This window comes from Pleurodeles waltl, chromosome 5, assembly GCF_031143425.1.
Source record: "Pleurodeles waltl isolate 20211129_DDA chromosome 5, aPleWal1.hap1.20221129, whole genome shotgun sequence".
Lineage (NCBI taxonomy): Eukaryota > Metazoa > Chordata > Amphibia > Caudata > Salamandridae > Pleurodeles > Pleurodeles waltl.
Window position 1 is genome coordinate 220,289,531 of NC_090444.1, and position 18,835 is coordinate 220,308,365.

Genomic DNA, 18,835 nt, shown 5'->3' on the forward strand with positions numbered 1-18,835 from the left:
GGAGGGAAAGGATACCCAACATGAAGGCTGGAACTGGTGTCCGACGTTCCTCCAAGTCCAGAGACGAGCCTCCACAGTCATCACAGACTGACATGAAGAGACAAAGGCAGGGCTGACGAATCAAGCCCTGTGATCACAAGCATGATTGCTCAACCCATGCAAAAAACAGCTGTACATCCATACTTGGAAATTTCAGATGCACCTCACTATCAGATAATACAACACCTGAAAGACATTTGTCTTTGAATTGGCCAAACAGACTTTGAAAGCTAACTTGAATTCTGCAAAAAATAACTGCCCAGTATGACTATGGATGGACATATGGTTCAGAGTTTCCAGGAAAGCCGCTCCACTTTGCCACTGTGATCCTGCCCTTGTGCTTAAGTCTAGGACTTTCAGTTTCTGTGTGAGGAATGCCATAGACCCCTAAGGTGTGCATTCCAGTAGTGCTACTTATGCACCATATTAAATTTTTGTGTGAATAAAGTACTTCACTTTTCTTAAAATAAAAGGATTAGGCTGGATATTCGTTTGTTATGCCTACTGTCAGTCTGTTTAATCTTGGAGTCTCTACTCCTCACACTACCTTCCAGAGATGCCTTGGAGTGGTCACTCTGGCTTCCCTGAGAGTTAAGTGCTGTGGCCCAGTTTGCACTGCCAGAGTAGGATGGACCCCAGGACACCAGTAGTAAACGTCACAAACCACCATGGTTGAGGTCCTTTGTTTGATGCTGGCCCGCTATTCTCCACAGCTCCCTCAGAACTGGTTCTGCTATCCAGACAAGGGTAAATATGTTGCCCATGTGTTCTGAAGGCTGCCACCATAGGTAATGTTATATTGATTTGTATAGCGCACTAATCACCTGAGAGGGTATCCAGGCACTTGGGCAAGGTGTGTGGATCCAAGGCACTTATACGAAGGTCTTCAGGTTCTTGTGGAACTCAAGAAGTGAGGAGGAGGCCCTTGTGTGTTGAGGGAGGTTGTTCCATGTCTTGGGTGTGATGTAGGAGAATAAGTGGCCTCCAGTGAGGTAGGAACAGATCCATTTGAGAGCAGATCCTTGTATGCCAAACTTGTGGAGTCTTCTGATGAGGGATGTGTGGGAGACAGTGGCAATGGCCGCAGAGAGGTGAAGCAGGATGAGGGCTGCTGTTTCTCCTCGGTCCAAGATGTTTTGAATGTCGCTGGTGGCTGCAATGAGTACTCTTTTGGCGCTGTGATTCTTTCTGAATCCTGATTGTGTGTTGCATAGAAGATGGTGAAATTTTAGGTGGATTGTGATTTGCTTGTTAATGGCCTTCCAAGCACATAGCTGGATAGTGGACCAAGGAGGTGAGTCGGAAGTTGCTCAGTTTATTAAGGTCGGCTGAGGACTCCATGAAAAGAGCATCAATTTGTGCAGGAAAGTGGCAGAGGTAATGGAGGTGTTAATGATATGGCTCAGGATGGTGTTGATTGGTGATCTTCCCATGTTGTAGATGTGGTGGGGGCATGAGCCCGTTGGGGCTACTGAGTGGATGGTCTTCACAATTGCTGCTGTTTATTTTCAGGGGAGGGATGTCCATTCGATCAGGTGGCTGATAGGTTAGCAATGAGTTCTTTGGGGTTGGGCTGCTGTAGAAGAAGTTGGGTAGGTTGCAGCAGAATTGCTGTGTGGGATTCCCTGTCACTGATAGTACCTCCCGCCATGGTTTTCGTGGGGGTAAGGTTGCCACGAAAACCATGGCGGTAGGCAGGGTCATAATCCTGCAGGCGGGCTGGTGACGGCTGCCGGGCTGGAGACTGAAGTAAATTACTAGATTTTCCCCAAACCCTGCAAAAGGAAGAAATTAAAGAAGATACAACACCCAGACAAGACTGCAAGAAACCAGCGGTGGATTCCTGAAGAGAAAGACCTGTGGAAGAAGGGGACTGTAGGACGTTGGCTCTGTATATACTATTACAAAGTAAGAAATAGTGTGCACAGAGTCCAAGGGTTCCCCTTAGAGGTAAGATAGTAGCAAAAGTAGATAATTCTAATGCTCTATTTTGTGGTAGTGTGGTCGAGCAGTAGGCTTATCAGTGGGTAGTGTTAAGCATTTGTTGTACACACACAGGCAACAAATGAGGAACACACACTCAAAGACTTACTCCAGGCCAATAGGATTTTATATTGAAAAATATATTTTCTTAGTTTATTTTAAGAACCACAGGTTCAAGATTTACAGTAAACACTTTAAATGTAAGGTACTTCACTTGGATACTTTAGGAACTTTGAATAAAAGCAATATTTGGGTGGCACAAGTAGGAACACAAAACACACCCTCAGCGGCACGGGGCGGCCGGGTGCAGTGTGCAATGCAGGGGTCGGGTTTCAAGTAGAAAACAATGGAGGGACCTGGGGGTCACTCTAGTAATGCAGGCAGGCACGGGGAGCTTCTTGGGACAGCCACCACCTGGGCTAGGCAGAGGGTCGCCTGGGGGTCACTCCTACGCTGAGGTTCGGTTCCTTCAGGTCCTGGGGGCTGCAGGTGCAGTGCTGGTTCCAGGCGTCGGGTCCCTTGTTACAGGCAGTCGAGGTCAGGGGGAGCCTCTAGATTCTCTCTGCAGGCGTCGCTGTGGGGGCTCACAGGGGTCATCTCAGGCTTCTCACGGGCTCGCAGTCGCCGGGGAGTCCTCCCTGTGGTGTTTGTTCTCTGGATCTCGCGCCGTGGGCGTCGGGTGCAGAGTGTGAAGTCTCACGCTTCCAGCGGGAAACGTGAAGTCTTTGAAAGTTGCTTCTTTGTTGCAAAGAAGTTGCTGGTGTTGAGCAGAGCTGCTGCTCATGGGAGTTTCTTGGTCCTTTAGTCCAGGGCAGTCCTCTGAAGCTTCTTGTTTCTTCAGGTTGCAGGAATCTGATTTCCTGGGATCTGGGGTGCCCCTAAATACTGAATTTAGGGGTGTGTTTAGGTCTGGGAGGGCAGTAGCCAATGGCTATTGTCCTTGAGGGTGGCTACACCCTCTTTGTGCCTCCTCCCTGTGGGGAGGGGGGGCACATCCCTAATCCTATTGGGGAAATCCTCAAAACTCAAGATGGAGGATTTCTCAAGGCAGGGGTCACCTCAGCTCAGGACACCTTAGAGGCTGTCCTGACTGGTGGGTGACGACTCCTTGTTTTCCTCATTATCTCCTCCTGCCTTGACGCCAAAAGTGGGGGCAGTGGCCGGAGGGGCGGGCATCTCCACTAACTGGGATGCCCTGGGGCGCTGTAACAAAAGGGGTGAGCCTTTGAGGCTCACCGTTAGGTGTTACAGTACCTGCAGGGGGAGGTGAGAAGCACCTCCACCCAGAACAGGCTTTGTTCCTGGCCACAGAGTGACAAAGGTACTCTCCCCATGTGGCCAGCAACATGTCTGGTGTGTGGCAGGCTGGAAGAAACTGGTCCGCCTACACTAGAAGTCGGGTTGGTATTCAGGGGGCATCTCTAAGATGCCCTCTGGGTGTATGTTACAATAAATTGCACGCTGGCATCAGTTGTTGCATTTATTGTGCTGAGAAGTTTGATACCAAACTTCCCAGTTTTCAGTGTAGCCATTAAGGAACTGTGGAGTTCGTGTTTGACAAACTCCCGGACCATATACTCTTATGGCTACCCTGCACTTACAATGTCTAAGGTTTTGCTTAGACACTGTAGGGGCATAGTGCTCATGCACATATGCCCTCACCTGTGGTATAGTGCACCCTGCCTTAGGGCTGTAAGGCCAGCTAGAGGGGTGACTTACCTATGTCACAGGCAGCGTGAGGTTGGCATGGCACTCTGAGGGGAGTGCCATGTCGACTTAGTCATTTTCTCCCCACCAGCACACACAAGCTGTGAGGCAGTGTGCATGTGCTGAGTGAGGGGTCCCCAGGGTGGCTTAAGACATGCTGCAGCCCTTAGAGACCATCCCTGGCATCAGGGCCCTTGGTACCAGGGGTACCAGTTACAAGGGACTTACCTGAGTGCCAGGGTTGTGCCAATTGTGGAGACAAAGGTACAGTTTAGGGTAAGAACACTGGTGCTAGGGCCTGGTTAGCAGGGTCCCAGCACACTTTCAATCAAAACTTAGCATCAGCAAAGGCAAAAAGTTAGGGGGTAACCATGCCAAGGAGGCATTTCCTTACAGGGACCAAGTCCAGAAGTCACAGAAGAGTCCAGGGGGAGCAGTAGCTACTACCCACCCAGCTGTGGTTGCAGGAGTTGGTCGACGGTAGGACGAAGACTGTGAGGAATGCAACCCTGGAGTAGGTGAAGAGTTCCTGGAGGATGCAATCGATGTCTCACGCCAAATAGAAGATTGCAGTGGGTAAGTGGCGTGGGAAAGCCACCAACAACCCTTGGCAAAGGCAGAAGTTGCTGTGAAGCACAAAATGGAGCTGCCGGGGGACCAGCAAGGTCCAGAAGGACTCAACCCACGTGGGGAGTACTAGAGAGACCATCAGCAAGGCAGAGAGTCCACAGAAGAAGAGACAGCCCCCGCAGAAGAACCACTGGAAAAGGAATCAGGAGTCACACAGGAGCTCACACAGCACAACTTAAGAATGGTCCCATGCCACAGGAGAAGGACACAGAGGGCTGTGCATCGCAGGAAGGAGTGCTGGGGCTACACAGAACCTGAAGATCCCTTGGAGGAGATGCCAACAAGCCTTGGTAGCTGCAAGAGGCGCAGTATATGGGAGTACTGTCCTGCGTGGGAAGGCAAAGGCTTACCTCCACCAAAGTGGACAGCTGGGAGAGAGGACCAAGGGAACTATTCTGGACCACCCCGTGATGCAGGATCCACGCAGCTCAGGATGAGAGGAGATCCACGCAGCCATTCATCGTTGCAGTTGGTGCCTGTGGATGCAGACTGAAGACTTGCCGCCCTCAGAGGATGCACAGCCAGGGAAATGTTGCAGAAGCTGGAAGGAGCCGTGTAAACAATGTTGCAAGCAGATCTTCGTCGTAGATACAGATTGTCGGTACCTGGAGGGTCCAGTCGCGGGTCCAGTGGCTAGAGGTTGCAGAGGAGTCCTGCTGGAATCTTGCAAGCGGAATATGAGGACCCACCCAAGAAAGAGACCCTAAATAGCCCTGAAAGGGGTATTCATCATCCAGCTAGGTGTCCACTGATAAGGAGAGGGCTCTGATGTCATCTGCCTGATGAGGTCACTCAGATGCTCCCAGAGGTTCCTGCCAACCTGATTCAGTGTGGCAGAACCCCAGGGTCCCTCTGGAGGAGCTCTGGGCATCACCCCTGGGGTGGTGATTGAAAGGGAAGTGGTCACTCCCCTTTCCATTGTCTAGTTTCACTCCGGAGCAGGGACCAGAGGTCCCTAACCTGGTGTGGACTGGTTTATGCAAGGAGGGCACCAAATGTGCCCTTCAAAGCATACCAGTGGCTTGGGGAGGCGACCCCTCCCAAGCCATATAACACCTATTTCCAAAGGGAGAGGGTGTTACACTAGGTTCAGAGTTACCATTATGTAGCTGGACAAAGGTAATGACCTATGCCCAGTACACTCTGGGCTAGGAGGACCTGCCATAAGGGTGACTTATAGTGACCTGGTGTAGTGACCTGTACTGAAAAGGGTGCAGGTACCCTATCACGCAGGCTGCAATGGCAGGCCTGCAGAGACAATTTGAATGGGCTCCCCATGGGTGGCATAAAATATGCTGCAGCCCATGGGGATCCCCTGGTGGTACCCCAATGCCCTGGGTACCATAGACTACGGACTTACATGGGGGCACCATTATGCCAAATGTGGTGTGTAAGTAACTAAGATACCAAGTTAGAAGTGAGATAGCATAATCACTTGGATCCTGGTTAGCAGGATACCAGTGAGTGAACACAGTCACACACACTGACAACAGGCAGAAAATGAGGGTAACCATGCCAAGAAAGAGGGTACTTTCCTACAGCGTGGACATTGTTGTGTACGTTGTGTTGTGTTGCTGCGTGCAAAATTCAGGTGCATGTTTTTGTATGACAGTAATTGTTGTGATGGTTGTAGTTGTGCTTGTGTGTTTTCATGTGGATGTGCGTGCAGTTATGGTTGTGTCGTTTGTGGGTGCAGTGTCAATAGTGTGTGTATGTTGTGTCATGGATGCTCATCAGTGTGTGTCTGTGGTATGTACATGTGTTGAAATAGCAACGGATAATGGTGTGTATGTGGTGTGGTGTGAGTGATGCAGGGGGACGCATATGTAAAGGGTAGAGTGTGTGTAAGTGTGTGTCATTTCCCTGTATTCCACGGCCACTGCAATTGTCTGATGTCCATTGGGTCCAGTGATGTCCTCCCTCCATCAGCAAACAGCCGGCAGGACACCACCTATACAACTGTAACATCTAAATATGGCTGGCCTAACGGCTAGGAAGAGCACTCCGTTGTTGCCTAATACATCTAAATACGGCGAGCGGAATACTAGATGGTCTATACGGGCCAACCACTGGCACGGATTGGCTGTAACATCACCAAGATCTAAAACAGGCCCTTAAGCACTGCAGGCAGTGGTATGCTTTCTTTTTTCTCCCTTTATCCTCCTAATGTATCTTGAAAATGCCTGTTGAGATTTTGTGTATGTTTTTTCAATGTAATATCTTATTAAAAAAAATTATATGGAATTATAATTTGTTAATAACATATTCAGGGGTACAATTCTCCTCCTTCCATTCCAAATCTAATTTGTATTGATTATGAATCCAATATATGTATTTACATAAGACCAATCTCAATTTGCCTAAAGAACAATGTGTGAAATAGGGTAACTGTGTTAAGGGTATTTATAAGGCATGGGTCAGCATCACTACTCATGGTGAATGATACAAGAGTCTACCCTTCTGTTATGTATCTAGTCAGTAGAGATAGAGAGCGTTTTCAGAAGTCTGGGCTTCATAATTTAATATGTGATCATTTCTTAAAATCTGGTCGTTTTTGCTGTCCAAAAAGGCATGCCTTTGGAGGTGGTTCCACCCACTGCCCATAATGTTTAGGGAGAGGCAATAGAACAATTTCCTTGATAAAACTTTTAAATGTTTTACATTAATATTTAACATCAAAATATTTTTACTATTTTATTTTTGTTAAATAAACCTTTTGACATTGCCCTATACTTTGCCACAAAGAGACTCAACAGTCAGTGATCTGTTACTGCGCAAGGGCAATTGATGGAAACTGTTAATACACTAACATATGTCACATTTAGAGCGTTCTACTGGCAAGTAAGTCAGGGAAAGAGATGTCTGGCTTGCACCATCAGTTTCCTGAGGTCAAGTAGAATTATAAAATATATTCTTTTATGCATGCCATATACTTTAGAATTTGATATCTATCATCAAATTAACAGTACACTATAAAAAGTGATACTGTTGCAATTTTGTGATGTGCGCTAATATTACATAATTGATTGTGCCGACTACATTTCTTAGGTAAATCAATACATATTTGATAATGCTGGACTCCAGCCATTTAAAGTAACATTTCCTTGGTTTGTTGGCGTTCGAGGATTTTTGTTCGTCCATTTAAGAAAAAGATACATTTGTTTAAAAAAAAAAAAGTAGGTTTTTCACACAATCTTCAGGCTGAAACACGATATTGATGCTGTGTTTGCACCAATACACAACCCTTAATGTGCTTCCCAAAGAAATGATGTAATTTACTTACCTTCAATAATATTTTGGGTGAATACTCAAACTGCAGATTCCTCACCTTGTGATTACACCCAGGCATAAAAATGGATCTGGAAATTTTGAGAGCAGTTCTTCTGTGCGCTGCTAAGCAGGTCCATGTCCATGTCAAAAGGCTGTCTTTAAGGTCAGAAGTCTAAGTACCAACTGTGCAATGGCTCAAATTGGGTGCATTAATAATGTGAGGACTAGTTTCAAGTCCGATTGGGCATCACAAAGGGTTTTTGTGAATCAAATGTTTGAAAACCTTTCAAAAAGTGCATCAGAACTTTGAATTAAATAATGCTGTCTCATATGACAACTGCAGGAATAACTAAAGAACCAATAAGTAGCCCATAATTCCCAAAGCACGTCCTTGCCTGGCTAGTGAGAAAACATACAATCAAACTTCAGGCAATTTTCTCTGTAAAGGGTCACTACGGCGAGTGCTACAGCAATCTACAAATTTGTCCCAGCTGCTGGCATATAGTTATTCATTGGAGGGACGCTTCGTCCCGAAGATGACATCAGCGACCTTGGGATACGGGATGAAGGAGATCAACTGCTGCCGCTCAATATCCTAACATGGAGATGCAAAGTGTCCAGGGATGGGAGAAACGCCCTGCCCTGCTGCTGCGATAGATCTCTATGAATAGCTAGCTTGAGGTAGCTTGAAAGGAGGACAGATGTCATGCAGATGGGTTATGGGTACCACACTCTCCTGGCCCAATGTGATGCCACCAGGATAACTTGGGCCCGGTCATTCCTGATCTTATTCAGAACTCGGGCGGAAGGGTAGTGGCGTGAAGGCCTGAGGTCCAATCTAGACAGGAAGTGTCTCTGAACGAGATATCCTTTGAACCTCAAGTATGCAGAAGTCCTGACATTGCACGTTCTCAGCAGTGGCAAAAAGATCAATCAATCAATTAATCAAACAATCATTTGTAGGGCGCTCTATTCACCCGCAAGGGTCCCAAGGTGCTGAAAGGAGGGGGTACAGTGCTACTGCTCGAACAGCCAGGTCTTGAGGCACTGAAGGTCAGCAGGTCCTGGGTCTGTCGTAGGTGGACGGGGAGGGAGCTCCAGGTCTTGGCGGCGAGGTATGAGAAAGATCTGCCGCCGGCTGTAGTTCGGAGGACGCAATTCTCAGCAGTGGCAAAAAGATTGAGCCAGGTTTCTTTCTACTGATGATAGATGGCCTGTGCCGCCGCTGGGGGTAACTGCCGTTCATAATATACTAGGCACCACTGGATGAGCTTGTCCGCCCTGGCATTTGAAAATCATGCCCGGTGGTTCACAACCAGAGAAATTCTGTTGCCGTCCAGCCATTTCCAGAGGCACAGGGTCCAGGACCCCATGGCGTCCTGCATGTTGCAGGACTACATGGCGGTAGTGTTGTCTGGGAGCACTTGCACCAGCTTTGCTTTGATGCTGGCAGAAAGGCCTTCAGCACAACTTCAACAAGCTGATAAGAGTCAATTCTCTGCTGGAGACCACAGTCCACTGATCACCATCTTTTCCACATGGCCTCCCCAACCCAGTAGTGATGTATCTGCGACTCCGTCACCCCTGGTTGGGGTAAGGAGAGGGGCTTTCAGTCCAGTAGTCACCACTGCAGGTCTTTTGTAATCTCCTTCAATATCTGGATACAAGCGGACAGATTTGCCTGATGCTGTGTCCACTAGAATTTTAGGTCCCACTGCAGACGTGCATGTGGCATCGGACGAGAAACTAGCAGGATGAAGGAGGCCAACAATGACATTACCCTCAGAGATCCACATTGGGAACCAGGACAAAGGCTGAAACATCATGATCATACCATGAAAGTCCTAGACTTTCTGTTCCAGGGGAAAGGCACAAAACCATACCCAGAGTGGCACTAATGAAGAGACACTTCTGCGAAGGATTTAGATATGACTTCGGCTTGCTCTTTGATAGTGAACACCAACGATGTTAGGAGGTTTGCCATTGTCTGGAGGTGGTTGACAACTGCTGGGGTAAGCATGCCTTCCGGAGACAGTCAGTGAGTTAGGGGAATACTGGTAGCCTCAACCTCTGTAGGTGCACTGCGACCATCGCCATCACTTTCGTAAACACGGGAGGAGTGCTGGTGAGCCCAAATGGGAGCATTGCAAACTGAAAATGTCATAAACCACAAGTAGCCTCTGTGGTTTTGCAGGATGGGGGTGTGAAAATATGCGTCCTGAAGGTCCAACACCAACATACCATATCCAGAGTCCAGGACAGACAGGACCTAGGCCAGAGTGAATCTCTTAAACTTGCTGTTCCACAGGCAGGTGTAGAGAGGCTTAAAATAGGCAGAAGGCCTCTGTTCTTTATCAGCACAAGGACGCAGTGAGAATAATATCCAGTTCCTACTTCCGAGGACGGAAAGTTCTCTTAGGTCCCTTTAGCCAAAAGAGCCTGCGCTTCCTGCTGTATGATGGACAGATGGTCCTCCGTTGCCTGGCCTGAAGGCAACTAAAGGTGCGATGGGGCAAAAATTAAGGAAATGGTTTAGCCTCGGCTAACAATTTGAAGGACCCACTTGTTCATTGTGATTGCCTACTACCCCGCAGGAAATACAGGATCTTGCCTGTAGGAAGTTGGCTCTGTATGTGCTATTTCAAAGTAAGGAATAGCATGCACAGAGTCCAAGGGTTCCCCTTAGAGGTAAAATAGTGGTAAAAATAGATAATACTAATGCTCTATTTTGTGGTAGTGTGGTCGAGCAGTAGGCTTATCCAAGGAGTAGTGTTAAGCATTTGTTGTACATACACATAGACAATAAATGAGGTACACACACTCAGAGACAAATCCAGCCAATAGGTTTTTATATAGAAAAATATCTTTTCTTAGTTTATTTTAAGAACCACAGGTTCAAATTCTACATGTAATAGCTCATTCGAAAGGTATTGCAGGTAAGTACTTTAGGAACTTCAAATCATCAAAATTGCATGTATACTTTTCAAGTTATTGACAAATAGCTGTTTTAAAAGTGGGCACTTAGTGCAATTTTCACAGTTCCTAGGGGAGGTAAGTATTTGTTAGTTTTACCAGGTAAGTAAGACACTTACAGGGTTCAGTTCTTGGTCCAAGGTAGCCCACCGTTGGGGGTTCAGAGCAACCCCAAAGTCACCACACCAGCAGCTCAGGGCCGGTCAGGTGCAGAGTTCAAAGTGGTGCCCAAAACACATAGGCTAGAATGGAGAGAAGGGGGTGCCCCGGTTCCGGTCTGCTTGCAGGTAAGTACCCGCGTCTTCGGAGGGCAGACCAGGGGGGTTTTGTAGGGCACCGGGGGGGACACAAGTCCACACAGAAATTTCACCCTCAGCAGCGCGGGGGCGGCCGGGTGCAGTGTAGAAACAAGCGTCGGGTTTGTAATGGAAGTCAATGGGAGATCTAGGGATCTCTTCAGCGCTGCAGGCAGGCAAGGGGGGGGTTCCTCGGGGACACCTCCACTTGGTCACGGGAGAGGGACTCCTGGGGGTCACTCCTCCAGTGAAAGTCCGGTCCTTCAGGTCCTGGGGGCTGCGGGTGCAGGGTCTCTCCCAGGTGTCGGGACTTTGGATTCAAGGAGTCGCGGTCAGGGGAAGCCTCGGGATTCCCTCTGCAGGCGGCGCTGTGGGGGCTCAGGGGGGACAGGTTTTGGTACTCACAGTATCAGAGTAGTCCTGGGGTCCCTCCTGAGGTGTTGGATCGCCACCAGTCGAGTCGGGGTCGCCGGGTGCAGGGTTGCAAGTCTCACGCTTCTTGCGGGGAGCTTGCAGGGATCTTTAAAGTTGCTGGAAACAGAGTTGCAGCTTTTCTTGGAGCAGGTCCGCTGTCCTCGGGAGTTTCTTGTCTTTTCGAAGCAGGGGCAGTCCTCAGAGGATGTCGAGGTCGCTGGTCCCTTCGGAAGCGTCGCTGGAGCAGGATCTTTGGAAGGCAGGAGACAGGCCGGTGAGTTTCTGGAGCCAAGGCAGTTGTCGTCTTCTGGTCTTCCGCTGCAGGGGTTTTCAGCTGGGCAGTCCTTCTTCTTGTTGCAGGAATCTAATTTTCTAGGGTTCAGGGTAGCCCTTAAATACTAAATTTAAGGGCGTGTTTAGGTCTGGGGGGTTAGTAGCCAATGGCTACTAGCCCTGAGGGTGGGTACACCCTCTTTGTGCCTCCTCCCAAGGGGAGGGGGTCACAATCCTAACCCTATTGGGGGAATCCTCCATCTGCAAGATGGAGGATTTCTAAAAGTTAGAGTCACCTCAGCTCAGGACACCTTAGGGGCTGTCCTGACTGGCCAGTGACTCCTCCTTGTTATTCTCATTATTTTCTCCGGCCTTGCCGCCAAAAGTGGGGCCTGGCCGGAGGGGGCGGGCAACTCCACTAGCTGGAGTGTCCTGCTGGGTTGGCACAAAGGAGGTGAGCCTTTGAGGCTCACCGCCAGGTGTGACAATTCCTGCCTGGGGGAGGTGTTAGCATCTCCACCCAGTGCAGGCTTTGTTACTGGCCTCAGAGTGACAAAGGCACTCTCCCCATGGGGCCAGCAACATGTCTCGGTTTGTGGCAGGCTGCTAAAACTAGTCAGCCTACACAGATAGTCGGTTAAGTTTCAGGGGGCACCTCTAAGGTGCCCTCTGTGGTGTATTTTACAATAAAATGTACACTGGCATCAGTGGGCATTTATTGTGCTGAGAAGTTTGATACCAAACTTCCCAGTTTTCAGTGTAGCCATTATGGTGCTGTGGAGTTCGTGTTTGACAGACTCCCAGACCATATACTCTTATGGCTACCCTGCACTTACAATGTCTAAGGTTTTGTTTAGACACTGTAGGGGTACCATGCTCATGCACTGGTACCCTCACCTATGGTATAGTGCACCCTGCCTTAGGGCTGTAAGGCCTGCTAGAGGGGTGTCTTACCTATACTGCATAGGCAGTGAGAGGCTGGCATGGCACCCTGAGGGGAGTGCCATGTCGACTTACTCGTTTTGTCCTCACTAGCACACACAAGCTGGCAAGCAGTGTGTCTGTGCTGAGTGAGAGGTCTCCAGGGTGGCATAAGACATGCTGCATCCCTTAGAGACCTTCCTTGGCATCAGGGCCCTTGGTACTAGAAGTACCAGTTACAAGGGACTTATCTGGATGCCAGGGTCTGCCAATTGTGGATACAAAAGTACAGGTTAGGGAAAGAACACTGGTGCTGGGGCCTGGTTAGCAGGCCTCAGCACACTTTCAATTGTAAACATAGCATCAGCAAAGGCAAAAAGTCAGGGGGCAACCATGCCAAGGAGGCATTTCCTTACACAACCCCCCCCCAAACGAAAGAGGATGAGACTAACCTTTCCCAAGAGAGTCTTCATTTTCTAAGTGGAAGAACCTGGAAAGGCCATCTGCATTGGCATGGGCAGTCCCAGGTCTGTGTTCCACTATAAAGTCCATTCCCTGTAGGGAGATGGACCACCTCAACAGTTTAGGATTTTCACCTTTCATTTGCATCAGCCATTTGAGAGGTCTGTGGTCAGTTTGAACTAGGAAGTGAGTCCCAAAGAGGTATGGTCTCAGCTTCTTCAGGGACCAAACCACAGCAAAGGCCTCCCTCTCAATGGCACTCCAACGCTGCTCCCTGGGGAGTAACCTCCTGCTAATGAAAGCAACAGGCTGGTCAAGGCCATCATCATTTGTTTGGGACAAAACTGCCCCTATCCCATGTTCAGAGGCATCAGTCTGCACAATGAACTGCTTAGAATAATCTGGAGCTTTGAGAACTGGTGCTGAGCACATTGCCTGTTTCAGGGTGTCAAAGGCCTGTTGGCAGTCCACAGTCCAGTTTACTTTCTTGGGCATTTTCTTGGAGGTGAGTTCAGTGAGGGCTGTCACAATGGATCCATATCCCTTCACAAACCTCCTGTAATACCCAGTCAAGCCAAGGAATGCCCTGACTTGAGTCTGGGTTTTTGGAGCTACCCAGTCCAGAATAGTCTGGATCTTGGGTTGGAGTGGCTGAACTTGGCCTCCACCTACAAGGTGTCCCAAGTAAACCACAGTTCCCTGCCCTATCTGGCATTTGGATGCCTTGATAGAGAGGCCTGCAGATTGCAGAGCCTTCAAAACCTTCCTCAGGTGGACCAGGTGATCCTGCCAGGTGGAGCTAAAGACAGCAATATCATCAAGATAAGCTGTGCTAAAGGACTCCAAGCCAGCAAGGACTTGATTCACCAACCTTTGGAAGGTGGCAGGGGCATTCTTTAAACCAAAGGGCATAACAGTAAACTGATAATGCCCATCAGGTGTGGAGAATGCTGTCTTTTCTTTTGCTCCAGGTGCCATTTTTATTTGCCAGTACCCTGCTGTCAAGTCAAAGGTACTTAGAAATTTGGCAGCACCTAATTTATCAATGAGCTCATCAGCTCTTGGAATTGGATGGGCATCTGTCTTGGTGACAGAATTGAGCCCTCTGTAGTCCACACAAAACCTCATCTCTTTCTTTCCATCTTTGGTGTGAGGTTTGGGGACTAAGACCACTGGGCTAGCCCAGGGGCTGTCAGAGCGCTCAATCACTCCCAATTCCAGCATCTTGTGGACTTCCACCTTGATGCTTTCCTTAACATGGTCAGACTGTCTGAAGATTTTGTTCTTGACAGGCATGCTGTCTCCTGTGTCCACATCATGGGTACACAGGTGGGTCTGACCAGGGGTTAGGGAGAAAAGCTCAGGAAACTGTTGTAGGACTCTCCTACAATCAGCCTGCTGTTGGCCAGAGAGGGTGTCTGAGTAGATCACTCCTTCTACTGTGCCATCTTTTGGGTCTGATGACAGAAGATCAGGGAGAGGTTCACTCTCTGCCTCCTGATCCTCATCTGTTACCATTAACAGATTCACATCAGCCCTGTCATGGAAGAGCTTAAGGCGGTTCACATGGATCACCCTCTTGGGGCTCCTGCTTGTGCCCAGGTCCACCAGGTAGGTGACCTGACTCTTCCTCTCTAGCACTGGGTAAGGGCCACTCCATTTGTCCTGGAGTGCCCTGGGAGCCACAGGCTCCAGAACCCAGACTTTCTGCCCTGGTTGGAACTCAACCAGTGCAGCCTTTTGGTCATACCAAAACTTCTGGAGTTGTTGGCTGGCCTCAAGGTTTTTGGTTGCCTTTTCCATGTACTCTGCCATTCTAGAGCGAAGGCCAAGTACATAGTCCACTATGTCCTGTTTAGGCTCATGGAGAGGTCTCTCCCAGCCTTCTTTAACAAGGGCAAGTGGTCCCCTTACAGGATGACCAAACAGAAGTTCAAAGGGTGAGAACCCTACTCCCTTCTGTGGTACCTCCCTGTAAGCGAAAAGCAGACATGGCAGGAGGACATCCCATCTCCTTTTGAGTTTTTCTGGGAGCCCCATGATCATGCCCTTTAATGTCTTGTTGAATCTCTCAACTAAGCCATTAGTTTGTGGATGGTAAGGTGTAGTGAATTTATAAGTCACTCCACACTCATTCCACATGTGCTTTAGGTATGCTGACATGAAGTTGGTACCTCTGTCAGACACCACCTCCTTAGGGAAACCCACTCTGGTAAAGATACCAATGAGGGCCTTGGCTACTGCAGGGGCAGTAGTCGACCTAAGGGGAATAGCCTCAGGATACCTGGTAGCATGATCCACTACTACCAGGATATACATATTTCCTGAGGCTGTGGGAGGTTCCAGTGGACCAACTATGTCCACACCCACTCTTTCAAAGGGCACCCCCACCACTGGAAGTGGAATGAGGGGGGCCTTTGGATGCCCACCTGTCTTACCACTGGCTTGACAGGTGGGGCAGGAGAGGCAAAACTCCTTAACCATGTTGGACATATTGGGCCAGTAGAAGTGGTTGACTAACCTCTCCCACGTCTTGGTTTGTCCCAAATGTCCAGCAAGGGGAATGTCATGGGCCAATGTTAGGATGAACCCTCTGAACAGCTGAGGCACTACCACTCTCCTAGTGGCACCAGGTTTGGGGTCTCTGGCCTCAGTGTACAGGAGCCCATCTTCCCAATAGACCCTATGTGTTCCATTTTTCTTGCCTTTGGACTCTTCAGCAGCTTGCTGCCTAAGGCCTTCAAGAGAGGGACAGGTTTCTTGTCCCTTACACAGCTCTTCCCTTGAGGGTCCCCCTGGGCCTAAGAGCTCAACCTGATAAGGTTCAAGCTCCAAAGGCTCAGTTCCCTCAGAGGGCAGAACTTCTTCCTGAGAAGAGAGGTTCCCTTTCTTTGGCTGTGTTGCAGTTGGTTTCCCAACTGACTTTCCTGTTCTCTTGGTAGGCTGGGCCATTTTTCCAGACTCCAGCTCTACTTTTTCACCCTGTGCCTTGCATTGTGCTCTTGTTTTCACACACACCAGTTCAGGGATACCCAGCATTGCTGCATGGGTTTTTAGCTCTACCTCAGCCCATGCTGAGGACTCCAGGTCATTTCCAAGCAGACAGTCCACTGGGATATTTGAGGAGACCACCACCTGTTTCAGGCCATTGACCCCTCCCCATTCTAAAGTAACCATTGCCATGGGATGTACTTTTCTCTGATTGTCAGCGTTGGTGACTGTGTAAGTTTTTCCAGTCAGGTATTGGCCAGGGGAAACCAGTTTCTCTGTCACCATGGTGACACTGGCACCTGTATCCCTCAGGCCCTCTATTCTAGTCCCATTAATTAAGAGTTGCTGTCTGTATTTTTGCATGTTAGGCGGCCAGACAGCTAGTGTGGCTAAATCCACCCCACCCTCAGAAACTAGAGTAGCTTCAGTGTGGACCCTGATTTGCTCTGGGCACACTGTTGATCCCACTTGGAGACTAGCCATACCAGTGTTACCTGGATGGGAGTTTGGAGTGGAACCTTTCTTGGGACAGGCCTTGTCTCCAGTTTGGTGTCCATGCTGTTTACAGCTATGACACCAGGCCTTTTTGGGATCAAAGTTTTTACCCTTGTACCCATTGTTTTGTGAAGAGGCTCTGGGCCCACCCTCCTGTGCAGGTTTTTGGGGGCCTGTAGAAGACTCTTTACTATTTTTAGTTTTGGTTGTCTCATCACCCTTCTGCTGGGGAGTCTTTGTGACCCCTTTCTTTTGGTCACCCCCTGTTGAAGTCTTGGACACCCTTGTCTTGACCCAATGGTCCGCCTTCTTTCCCAATTCTTGGGGAGAAATTGGTCCTAGGTCTACCAGATGCTGATGCAGTTTATCATTGAAACAATTACTTAACAGGTGTTCTTTCACAAATAAATTGTACAGCCCATCATAATTACTTACACCACTGCCTTGAATCCAACCATCTAGTGTTTTCACTGAGTAGTCAACAAAGTCAACCCAGGTCTGGCTCGAGGATTTTTGAGCCCCCCTGAACCTAATCCTGTACTCCTCAGTGGAGAATCCAAAGCCCTCAATCAGGGTACCCTTCATGAGGTCATAAGATTCTGCATCTTGTCCAGAGAGTGTGAGGAGTCTATCCCTACACTTTCCTGTGAACATTTCCCAAAGGAGAGCACCCCAGTGAGATTTGTTCACTTTTCTGGTTACACAAGCCCTCTCAAAAGCTGTGAACCATTTGGTGATGTCATCACCATCTTCATATTTAGTTACAATCCCTTTGGGGATTTTCAACATGTCAGGAGAATCTCTGACCCTATTTATATTGCTGCCACCATTGATGGGTCCTAGGCCCATCTCTTGTCTTTCCCTCTCTATGGCTAGGATCTGTCTTTCCAAAGCCAATCTTTTGGCCATCCTGGCTAACTGGATGTCCTCTTCACTGGAGTTATCCTCAGTGATTTCAGAGTTGTTGGTCCCTCCTGTGAGGGAACCAGCATCTCTGACTATTATTTGTGGAGTCAGGGCTTGAGAAGCCCTGCTCTCCCTAAGTAGGACTGGAGGGGGGGAATTTCCCTCTAAGTCACTATCTTCATCCTCTGAGTTGCCATCCTCAGAGGGGTTGGCCTTTTCAAACTCTGCCAAAAGCTCCTGGAGCTGTACTTTGGTAGGTTTGGGGCCCATTGCTATTTTCTTTAGTTTACAGAGTGACCTTAGCTCTCTCATCTGTAGATGGAGGTAAGGTGTGGTGTCGAGTTCCACCACATTCACATCTGTGCTAGACATTATGCTTCTAAAAGTTGGAATACTTTTTAAGAAACTAAAACTGGTTCTAGAATCTAATTCAAACTTTTAACAAACTTTTAAACTCTAAAAGAAATGCTAAACAGGATCTAACACAAGGCCCTAGCAGGTCTTTTAAGAATTTAGAAAACTTTTCAAATTGCAAAAATCAATTTCTAATGACAATTTTGGAATTTGTCGTGTGATCAGGTATTGGCTGAGTAGTCCAGCAAATGCAAAGTCTTGTACCCCACCGCTGATCCACCAATGTAGGAAGTTGGCTCTGTATGTGCTATTTCAAAGTAAGGAATAGCATGCACAGAGTCCAAGGGTTCCCCTTAGAGGTAAAATAGTGGTAAAAATAGATAATACTAATGCTCTATTTTGTGGTAGTGTGGTCGAGCAGTAGGCTTATCCAAGGAGTAGTGTTAAGCATTTGTTGTACATACACATAGACAATAAATGAGGTACACACACTCAGAGACAAATCCAGCCAATAGGTTTTTATATAGAAAAATATCTTTTCTTAGTTTATTTTAAGAACCACAGGTTCAAATTCTACATGTAATAGCTCATTCGAAAGGTATTGCAGGTAAGTACTTTAGGAACTTCAAATCATCAAAATTGCATGTATACTTTTCAAGTTATTGACAAATAGCTGTTTTAAAAGTGGGCACTTAGTGCAATTTTCACAGTTCCTAGGGGAGGTAAGTATTTGTTAGTTTTACCAGGTAAGTAAGACACTTACAGGGTTCAGTTCTTGGTCCAAGGTAGCCCACCGTTGGGGGTTCAGAGCAACCCCAAAGTCACCACACCAGCAGCTCAGGGCCGGTCAGGTGCAGAGTTCAAAGTGGTGCCCAAAACACATAGGCTAGAATGGAGAGAAGGGGGTGCCCCGGTTCCGGTCTGCTTGCAGGTAAGTACCCGCGTCTTCGGAGGGCAGACCAGGGGGGTTTTGTAGGGCACCGGGGGGGACACAAGTCCACACAGAAATTTCACCCTCAGCAGCGCGGGGGCGGCCGGGTGCAGTGTAGAAACAAGCGTCGGGTTTGTAATGGAAGTCAATGGGAGATCTAGGGATCTCTTCAGCGCTGCAGGCAGGCAAG

The 18,835-nt window shown here is 48.4% G+C and overlaps 1 protein-coding gene across 3 annotated transcripts in view; it reads right to left on the bottom strand.

Annotated features, from left to right (window-relative positions):
* Positions 1-18,835, bottom strand: part of RCOR3 (REST corepressor 3) — a 328,175-nt gene that overhangs the window by 141,916 nt on the left and 167,424 nt on the right. The gene's annotated exons all lie outside the window — the stretch shown is intronic.